We start from the raw sequence: 8,682 nt of genomic DNA, 5'->3' as shown, positions 1-8,682 counted from the left end.
CTACAGGAACCAGGATAATGAAAAGGAACCAGGGAGGTAAAGGAAAAGAATATGAAAGAGAAGAACAGTAGGAATCAGGTGTTAATAAGGGAGATGTGGATAAAAATGGGGTTAAGGGGAAGGGGAGGGTGGGTTATACAAGGAACCTTGGGGATAAAGGAAAAGAAGGAGCTCAAGAGAGGTGGGACCATAGGAAAAGTGTATTTTTTAGGGAAAAATGGGGGCACTTTAAATGGGGAAAACATGGTGGAAGGGTTAGACAATGAGAGACATAAATAATGCCTAGCTAGTTTTAAAAAATCTGAGGGAACCATACTAACTGAACAACCTACTTATAAATTGTACATATCACTAGCTCAAGGAATATACCCATGATTATAAGGTTTTAAGTCTTATGCAATTTCCAGGCTCTGCCACCCTAATAACCCTTGTCTTGGGTGGTGGTATTACATATTTTGTATATTTAGTTTCATATGTTATGTTTGGGGTGCTATTGAATAGTTGGCCCCACTTCTCTGGTCCTTTCGTACTAGGAGAAGTTGTTAATAGACAGAAACCGACCTGGATTACTCCGGTCTGAACTCAGATCACGTAGGACTTTAATCGTTGAACAAACGAACCATTAATAGCGGCTGCACCATTTGGATGTCCTGATCCAACATCGAGGTCGTAAACCCTATTGTCGATAGGAACTCTTAAATAGGATTGCGCTGTTATCCCTAGGGTAACTTGGTCCGTTGATCAATTTCATGATTGGATCAATTGTTGACTACTTAAGTATCTTTAGGCTGGTAAGCCTAGAGTTAAGTCATTTGGAGGTTTTTTTGTACTCCGAGGTCACCCCAACCGAAATTTTTCTCTTATCTCTTTGTGTTGTTAGTCCATTAGGTTGTTAGTGTTGGTGAGTAAGAGGTTTATCTGAAACTGTTTGGTTTTTGCCCAAGCTTTATCTACATAGCACATGGTAATTGAAAGTACCAGACTGGGGCTGGAGAGATGGGTCAGTGGTTAAGAACACTGACTGTTCTTGCAGAAGACCTGGGTTCAAATCCCAGCACCCACATGGCAGTTAACAACTGTCTGTAACTCCAGTTCTAGGGGATCCGACAGCCTCTTCTGTCCTCCGCGGGCATTGCACAACCTACATGCAGGTACACTTACCTACATGCAGGCATAACATGCATACACATAAAATAAAAATAAGTAAATAAAAAAAATGTGGCCCTGGTTGACCTGAAACTCAGAGATCCTACCTGCTTTAGAACTAACCTTGGATGTTTAACAGCCATACTTTGAGGCCTATACTAATTTGGTCAGAGGGACATAAAGGACAGTTTTTGCTCCTTGCCCTCCTACATCGACTAAGCTCCAGTGGACTATGAGCATCTCTCAAAATGTCCTGTAACTGTGGTGCGTCATCTGTCCTCTTGATTAAGGAGACCATGGAGACCCCACCAAATGGACTTGAACTAGTTAGTATCCAGTCTACAAAGAGGAGGGTCAACACAGAGAAAACATTTCCTCCATGCTTGGCCATAGTCAAGCAGGACCTTTGATTTATCTTCACATAGATGGAACTGGTAAAAGAAAGGAGCCAGAGGCTCTTCCCAACCCCATGTGACCCGTGAGGAAGAGATCCTCAAACAACCTTAAAAGTAAAAATAAATTGGTTTATCTGGGCCAACTGTATGGTCTTAAACACCCAAAAGGAAAGTAGAACTGAAACTTAGAGGGATCAATATAATTCTTTGAATCCATGTGTATAGCTAAAGGCTACATAACAAGAAACAATGCCAGACAGGAGATACCTTCCCTTGAGTTATTTAGGCCAGGGTGGCCCAAGAGACTCCCAGACAGTAACCCAGCATAGAACTGGAAAAATGAAGAGCAGACCCCAATCTTATCTAAAGAAATATTGGCAACTGATTGTTGCTAGATGAGAAAGAGCTGATCTTCCTAAAACAAGGAACTCTAGATAGGCTGACTAGGTTCAGTGGATGGACAAGCACTGGGGAATGGCTGGGGGTGCCGACAACACAGTGGACAGTAACAGGGATGACAGACTATATGGGCTCCAGTGGGGGGAGGGAGGCTATGGGAGGGTGCCATTTGGGAAGTGGGTATATAGAGGAATAAGATTGTTTGGGATGTTCTGTATGATATACACACAAAAAAAATCAACAAATTAAAAAAATGATTTATATTTGAGGAGGAAGCATAAAAATTTACTTCATGATAATTAGTAGATGTGATAAGCATTACCACTGAAATCTATCTGATAATTTTATATCCATACTCAGGTGCCAAGGATCTGAGTGTAACCAACTGTGACTAGTAATAATCAGATACATAGAGATTAGAGATGCGTGTTCAAACATCTAAGTGTTATTAGCATTAAAAATGAGTTTTTCTGTATGAAACAGCCTATCTTAAAATGAAATGGAGATCTTTTTTAAAGGTTAAAACCTCATTCAATTTTATATCTTATAGGGTTTATACTGAGTTCAATATTGTACAACTGTATTAATTCAACTGTGAACCTAAAAATTTACAGCCAATTTTGAAAGAGATGCATCCTTACTCTGGAAATTGTTATTGAATATGTTAATGCTGTAATGAAATGCTTCTTCTAATCATGTGGTTATTAAATAAATAATTTTTTAAATGGAGAAGCAAACTATTTGATAATTTTATAAATGTATAATATATATGGGACATTATGTAACAACTACAACAAAATGACATCCAATTGTGATATTACTCTACAGGAATTTGGAACTAGGATTGAACTCATTTTGAGGTACTGATTGGGCTAGTGCATTTATTCTGTTCAGAAAATACCTATATATTGTCCATTTGTTATTCAGTAAAAGGTATGAAATATTTCAATTTACTGTATTAATGATTTTTAAGTGTACATATTAACATTGTTAAGTATCGTTACATTGTAATACAATAAAACTCTACAAGTTTCATCTAATAAAAATGTACCTCTACAAAAAAAATACTGTGGGCAATAAAATATCAAATGTTCTTATTGTTAAAAAAAATAATAATAGGGGCTGGAGGGATGGCTCAAAGATTAAGAACACTGCTTGTTCTTGCAGAAGACCTGGGTTCAAATCCCAGCACCCACATGGCAGCTAACAACTTTCATAACTGCAGTCCCAGGGGATCAGAGAGCCTCTTCTGACCTCCGCAGGCATTGCATGACACAGGTGCACTTACCTACATGCAGGCAAATATACACACACACATAAAATAAAAAAATAAAATTTAAAATAATTGTTTACTTGTTAAAATGAAAATATTTAATTACCAACAACCTACTTTACTTAGGCACTGTTTATAGCCAAATAAACAGTAGTGCACAAAACCTGAAGAGCTCCTCACAGACTGTAATAAAGAAAACAGACAACAAACATAAATTGGGTTAAATAAAAATATTAGTAGAGAGCCGGATGTGGTAGTGCACACCTTTAATCCCAGCACTCAGGAGGTAGGTGAATCTCTGTAAGTTCAAGGATGGCCTGGTCTACATAGTGAGTTCCAGGCCATCTGGGGCTACAGGGAGACCCTGTCGAAAAAAGAAAAAAAAGAGTATATGGACTAGTGAGATGGTTCACTGATGAACTGAGTTCCATCCTAGAACCTGAGGTAGAAGGGGAAAACTGACTCCCAAAATGACTCTCTGACCTCTACATGTGCACCGTGGCATGTGCTCTCACTCAAATAACAAATTGAAAATTTTAAATATAAAAATTAGTAGAGGGGCTGGAGAGCTGGCTCAGAGGTTAAGAACACTGGTTGTTCTTGAAGACCTGGGTTCAAAACCCAGCAGCCACATGGCAGCTAACAACTGTCATAACTGCAGTCCCAGGGGATCCGAGAGCCTCTTCTGACCTCTGTAGGCATTTCATGACAGGGTTGCAGGCAATACACACAAAATAAAAATAATAAAATGTTAAAAAAATTAGTAGAGTTAGTTTCATCTGATTTCTTTGTTTTAAAAAAGTCTGTTAGCACATTTAAAACTATATATGCAGTTTACATTTGTAATTTGATTTCTTTTGGATAGTACTGGTCTTAATGCTTAAGATACTGATTCTTGAGTCCCCAAAGATTGTGCTTTGATTAAAACCTGGAAATCTTGTTTTAGCTTGCCAAGTTTCAACCCACAGGTTAGGGAAGAAAAGTCACTGTTTTACATAGCTGTTGATCAAGTGACTGCACAGAGTGAGGGAAGCGCAGCACTCCTTCTCAATTTCAGTCATGTAAAAACTTACCATTCCAAGCTGTGTGGTGGGTGACAGGTGCTCAGGATCCCAAGATGTCACTGTAGTATTTCTTTGGACTGGTTATCTTAATGCATATGACAGAAACATATAAACTCTGGAGGTGCAGGTAAGGATAAGGGGTTAAAGTTCATCCTCATCTACATAGCAAGTTCGAAGAGACCAATTAGGCCATTTGAGATCCTGTCTAAATAATAACTGCCAACCCATAATAACCATACCTGTGCTTTCCAGTTCACAAAACCACTTCAAAATATAATCACAACACATAACCTTTTTGTAGAAATAAAGAACAGGTGAGCAGTATCTGTAACAAGTTGATCTTGTAGATACCTTGTCTTTAGCTCTATAACTCTGTGTGCTGTTGTCAATAGAGAAAAGTAGGAAATTGATGAAATAAGTTAGGATACACTCACCTGAATACCATACAGGCTATAAAAATGCCATCCCTATGTACTAATATGGAAAGATGTTTATAATCTTGAAAAGTAACTGCAGCAAGCATATAGATCCCAGTCATGTGAAAATGTACATATATTTGTGTATGCATTGAAATTTCAAAAATTGTTAATAGTGGTTACTGGTTGAGAATAGTATTGGTGTGAAGATTCCCAGGGATCCAGGGATGAGAAAAGGAAAATTTTTTTTTGGGGGGGGGGTCTTTTTGAGACAGGGTCTCCCTGTAGCCCCAGCTGTCCTGGAACTCACTATGTAGACCAGGCTGGCCTCGAACTCACAAATACCGCCTGCCTCTGCCTCCCAGGTGCTGGGATTAAAGACGTGCGCCACCATGCCCAGCGAGAAATCTCATTTTTTGTTTTTTTAACATCGTTTTACAATTTTTTTTAGCACTGAGGAATATGCAAATTTACCTTGTACATTTCAAATATTGTGAAAAAACAACACAAAGCCCAGCAGGTAATTATTTTGTCACGTATGAGAAATTTAATTTTCACTGTAACCTTTCAGTCTTGAGTTCATTCTATTTTTCTGAAAGCCACCGTTTGAACATATAGTCATTCAACCAATTAATTACCAAAAACCTACTTTACCGTAGGCAATTAGCCAAATAAACAGGAACTGCACAAATGGGCGCCTCACACACTGTGCTAGAGAAAACGGACAGCAAACAAACGCACACATAAACAATCTAAATTAGTCATAAATGCTGTGAAATAAGACGAGCTTTCCAATGTAACATGCGCATACATATATTACTTATATATGGTAATTACTGAAGATCATTTTGGATCTTAAGTCTGTAGTTTGGATCAAGTATTCACGAACACACCTCAAATAAACCAAAAATAGCGAAGTCTAGCGGTATGATTCCTAGGTCGGGAACTTGGACGCTTTGGACCTGCTTCCCCATCCGGGAAACGGATTGGTCTCAGGACCGTGGCGGTGTAACAGTCCCTCGCGGCGGACCACAGGGTGGGTTGGGCCTGGCGTGGGGTCGCGAGCCCCCTGCAGCCCCGCTGCACTGCCGACCCGCACGAAGCGCAAGCGCACCACGTCGTCCGGGTGCTGGCGGCCAGAACCCGCAGGCACAAGCCAGGTCGGACCCTGTGACTCCCAGCAGGCGTGACCTCGCCTCTCACTGCGGCTGTTAGTTTGAATTCTGGCGCCACTCCCACGCCACGTAGGGCCAAGCCGCCCGCCAGGCTGGGAAGAGACTGAGGGCAGCGGTGGGCGGGAGCCCGCAGGAAGACGAGCACGCGGCAAACGGGCGGCGCGCGCGACAAGCTCCAGGGCGGCCCGGAAGAACAGAGCCGACGGGCGCGCTCCCACGCCTTGCCTCAAGGAGAGGCCACGCCCCCGAAGGCTCACGCATCCAATAAGGACGAGAGGGCGGGGCAGCCTCGGTCTCGCTCAGCACAGGCTATATAAGGGGCCGCGTGCGGCCTTGTTCTTTCTTTTGCGTCGCCGAGCGGAGGTTGTTGTACAGTGAGAGGTTAGTCGGGAGTAGGAGAGGGCGACCGAGCGCGATGACGGGCTCGTAGAGTGAGTCGGGGGCTTCTGTGCGATGGAACCACCCCAGAGATTTGAGCTTATGGTGTTGTCGAAAGCTTCCGCGGGGAAGACGTAGGTGTTAGTGGAGGAGACGGGCCCGGCGGGGGCTGGTGGCCGCTGGCGTACTGCCCCAGAGCCTAAGCTTACGTGCAGCCGTGCGTGCGCATACGGTTGGGAGCTGGAGGCTGCAATGCCAGCGATCTCCATTCCTACGCTGCAGGCCTTACCGCATGCACACTGCTTTCGTCTTAGGCTTTATGTGCTGTTTTGATCAATGACTGGAAAGGAATCCGTGCCCCTAAAAAGGCTGTTTGATCGCAAACCCAGTCCCCTTCCAGGAACAATGGCACCATGCTTCTCCAGGCCGTGGGAGCAGCGGCGCACAGAGGCCAAGGTAAGGCAGTGGTTTGCTTTGGAAACTGACGGGGTAAACGGTTCGATATCAAATGGCTTAACACATAGAATTTGATTATCATTAAATACAGGAGAAAGGCCTAAGCCATCGGAGGAAATGCTTAACGGAAACTTTCTTGTTTAAAACCTGACTTCCCAGGTGTGTATGGAACCTAGTATCTGGGCAAGACTTCACCCCAGTAGCTGCCTTTGTGCATTCATGTCGCCTTTTTTTTTTTTTTCCAGTGAAGAGCTTCCAGGATTCTGAATACTGAGACCATGAAGTCCACACAGGCACTTAATTTTGAAGTAAGTTGTATGGCTGAAGATAGCTGTAGTCTTCCTAGAATTATCTGGCCGTTCATCTTTGGATTGGTTATGGTAATATTGTATAAAGTATGAGTCATAATTGGTCTAATCAATGATGACCTGTATCCCGAAGCTGATAACCTGAAGAGAAGCCATATACGGATTCGGCTTCTGAGATAAGACCAATCTGTAAATGAAGTGATTTTCTTAATTGCGTAGTTTTCCAATACAGTTATGCTCACAGTAACTAAAAAATACTTTTCTTCTGCCATCAGTGGGATGCCAACCCATTGGAATGCCAGCGGCCCATCAGAAACTTAAAGAATGTGAGTGGAGTTTTTTGGGTTTTTTCCTCTTCTGAATATATTGGGTCCTTGGTCTAATCTGTGATGATCCTATCCCGAACCTGAATTTCTGTTGAAAATCTTAATTACGGATCTGGCTTCTGAGATAGACCATTGTAAAAACATTGCTGTTACTTTTTAATGTGGATAGTGTTGTAATTCTCAGTCTTTCTTTTTCTAGGGCCAGTGACAAGACCTGTATGTGATAAACATCAAGAAAATGCTAACATAAGAAAAGTAAAATTTTGGGATAGCATGGTGCATACATAGATGTCAGCACGTAATCCATGTGTGTGGCTTTCTTTGTGACAGTCTTTAGCTCCGGCTGGCCTGGAACTAGCCATGTAGACCACAGAAATCCATGTGCCTACTAGGTGCTGGAATTAAAGGCATGCACCACCACAACTGGCACGTGGTTTTCTTGAGGTTTTTTTTTTTTTTTTTAAGGTCTTAATACCACCTGTGAGTGCACTAGAAAGCCACTGGAGTTACAGGAAGTGAGTCACCCAACCTGAGTGCTGGAAATGAGACTGGTCCTTTGCAAAGGCAGGGTGCTCTTTTAACCACTGAGCTGTCTACTTCTCTCAAGTATTTTGTCTTTGATCCCCTGTTTTGGTTTAAAATTGAACTAGAGGGTAAAAATATGGACTGATTAGTTCACCTGGACAGCCTTTCCTCATCATCTGGTTGTCATTCTGTATGAAAATTGTCATGAATGAGAAACCAAATCAATCATAAGTGCTAGTGTGAACTTGGCTGTTACTTGTCAACAGAGGCCATTTTCATGTGAAGAGATGCAGTTAACTATGGGCTGTATTTCCTTGGCTTACTCATCCAGCAGTGGTTCTACATTAACACTGCAATAAACATGCAAGTATCTATTTTTTTCACAGGTTTGAGACAGGATTTCATAGAACCCCTCCCTACTGCTGTCATCACTGTATGTCAATATTTCCAGCTTTCCATACATTGTGTTTTCTTAATTGCGTATGAGTATGGGTGCCAGAAGGGGGTTTTGGGTGTCCTGTTGCTAAGTGATAATAGGCAGTTGTGACCTAGCCTTTGTGGGTAGGAGCCAAACTGGAAGAGCAGCGAGAACTCTTTAACAGCTGAGCCATCTCTGGCTCCTTGCACACATCCTTGTCAAGAAAGGCTAGGCAAGTCCTCCTGTTGTGTATTTTTAAACCCCCCCCCCCCACCCGTGGTACCCAGGGTTTCACATGTCATGCAAATCTTAATACTTGGTCATATCCCAGCCTTCACTTCCTTCTCACCTCCATTCCTTGCAGTTAAATGAGCTACTCGCTGCTTTGATTAAAGTGTTTTCT

At 42.2% G+C, this 8,682-nt stretch overlaps 1 long non-coding RNA gene and 2 other non-coding genes across 5 annotated transcripts; all 3 read left to right on the top strand.

The window, feature by feature from the left end:
- Nucleotides 1-6,156: 6,156 nt before the first annotated feature.
- Nucleotides 6,157-7,759, top strand: LOC103732149. 3 transcript variants are annotated; one of them, XR_607182.2, is made up of 6 exons: nucleotides 6,157-6,249; nucleotides 6,561-6,702; nucleotides 6,794-6,861; nucleotides 6,948-7,010; nucleotides 7,286-7,336; nucleotides 7,536-7,759. It is a non-coding gene; the product is annotated as an uncharacterized LOC103732149 (long non-coding RNA). The 3 variants fall into 3 exon arrangements; XR_607183.3 differs by having other exon boundaries at nucleotides 6,239-6,380; XR_003849171.1 differs by having other exon boundaries at nucleotides 6,243-6,299.
- Nucleotides 7,118-7,188, top strand: LOC115069939. The gene has a single exon (XR_003849175.1). It is a non-coding gene; the product is annotated as a small nucleolar RNA SNORD50 (small nucleolar RNA).
- LOC115069938 lies at nucleotides 7,392-7,462 on the top strand. The gene has a single exon (XR_003849174.1). It is a non-coding gene; the product is annotated as a small nucleolar RNA SNORD50 (small nucleolar RNA).
- Nucleotides 7,760-8,682: the final 923 nt, after the last annotated feature.

The sequence above is a fragment of the Nannospalax galili genome, unplaced genomic scaffold (genome assembly GCF_000622305.1).
Source record: "Nannospalax galili isolate Female #2095 unplaced genomic scaffold, S.galili_v1.0 scaffold195, whole genome shotgun sequence".
In the NCBI taxonomy this organism is placed as follows: Eukaryota; Metazoa; Chordata; class Mammalia; order Rodentia; family Spalacidae; genus Nannospalax; species Nannospalax galili.
Note: the sequence above shows the minus strand (reverse complement) of the source record. Positions and strands in the feature narration are given on the sequence as shown.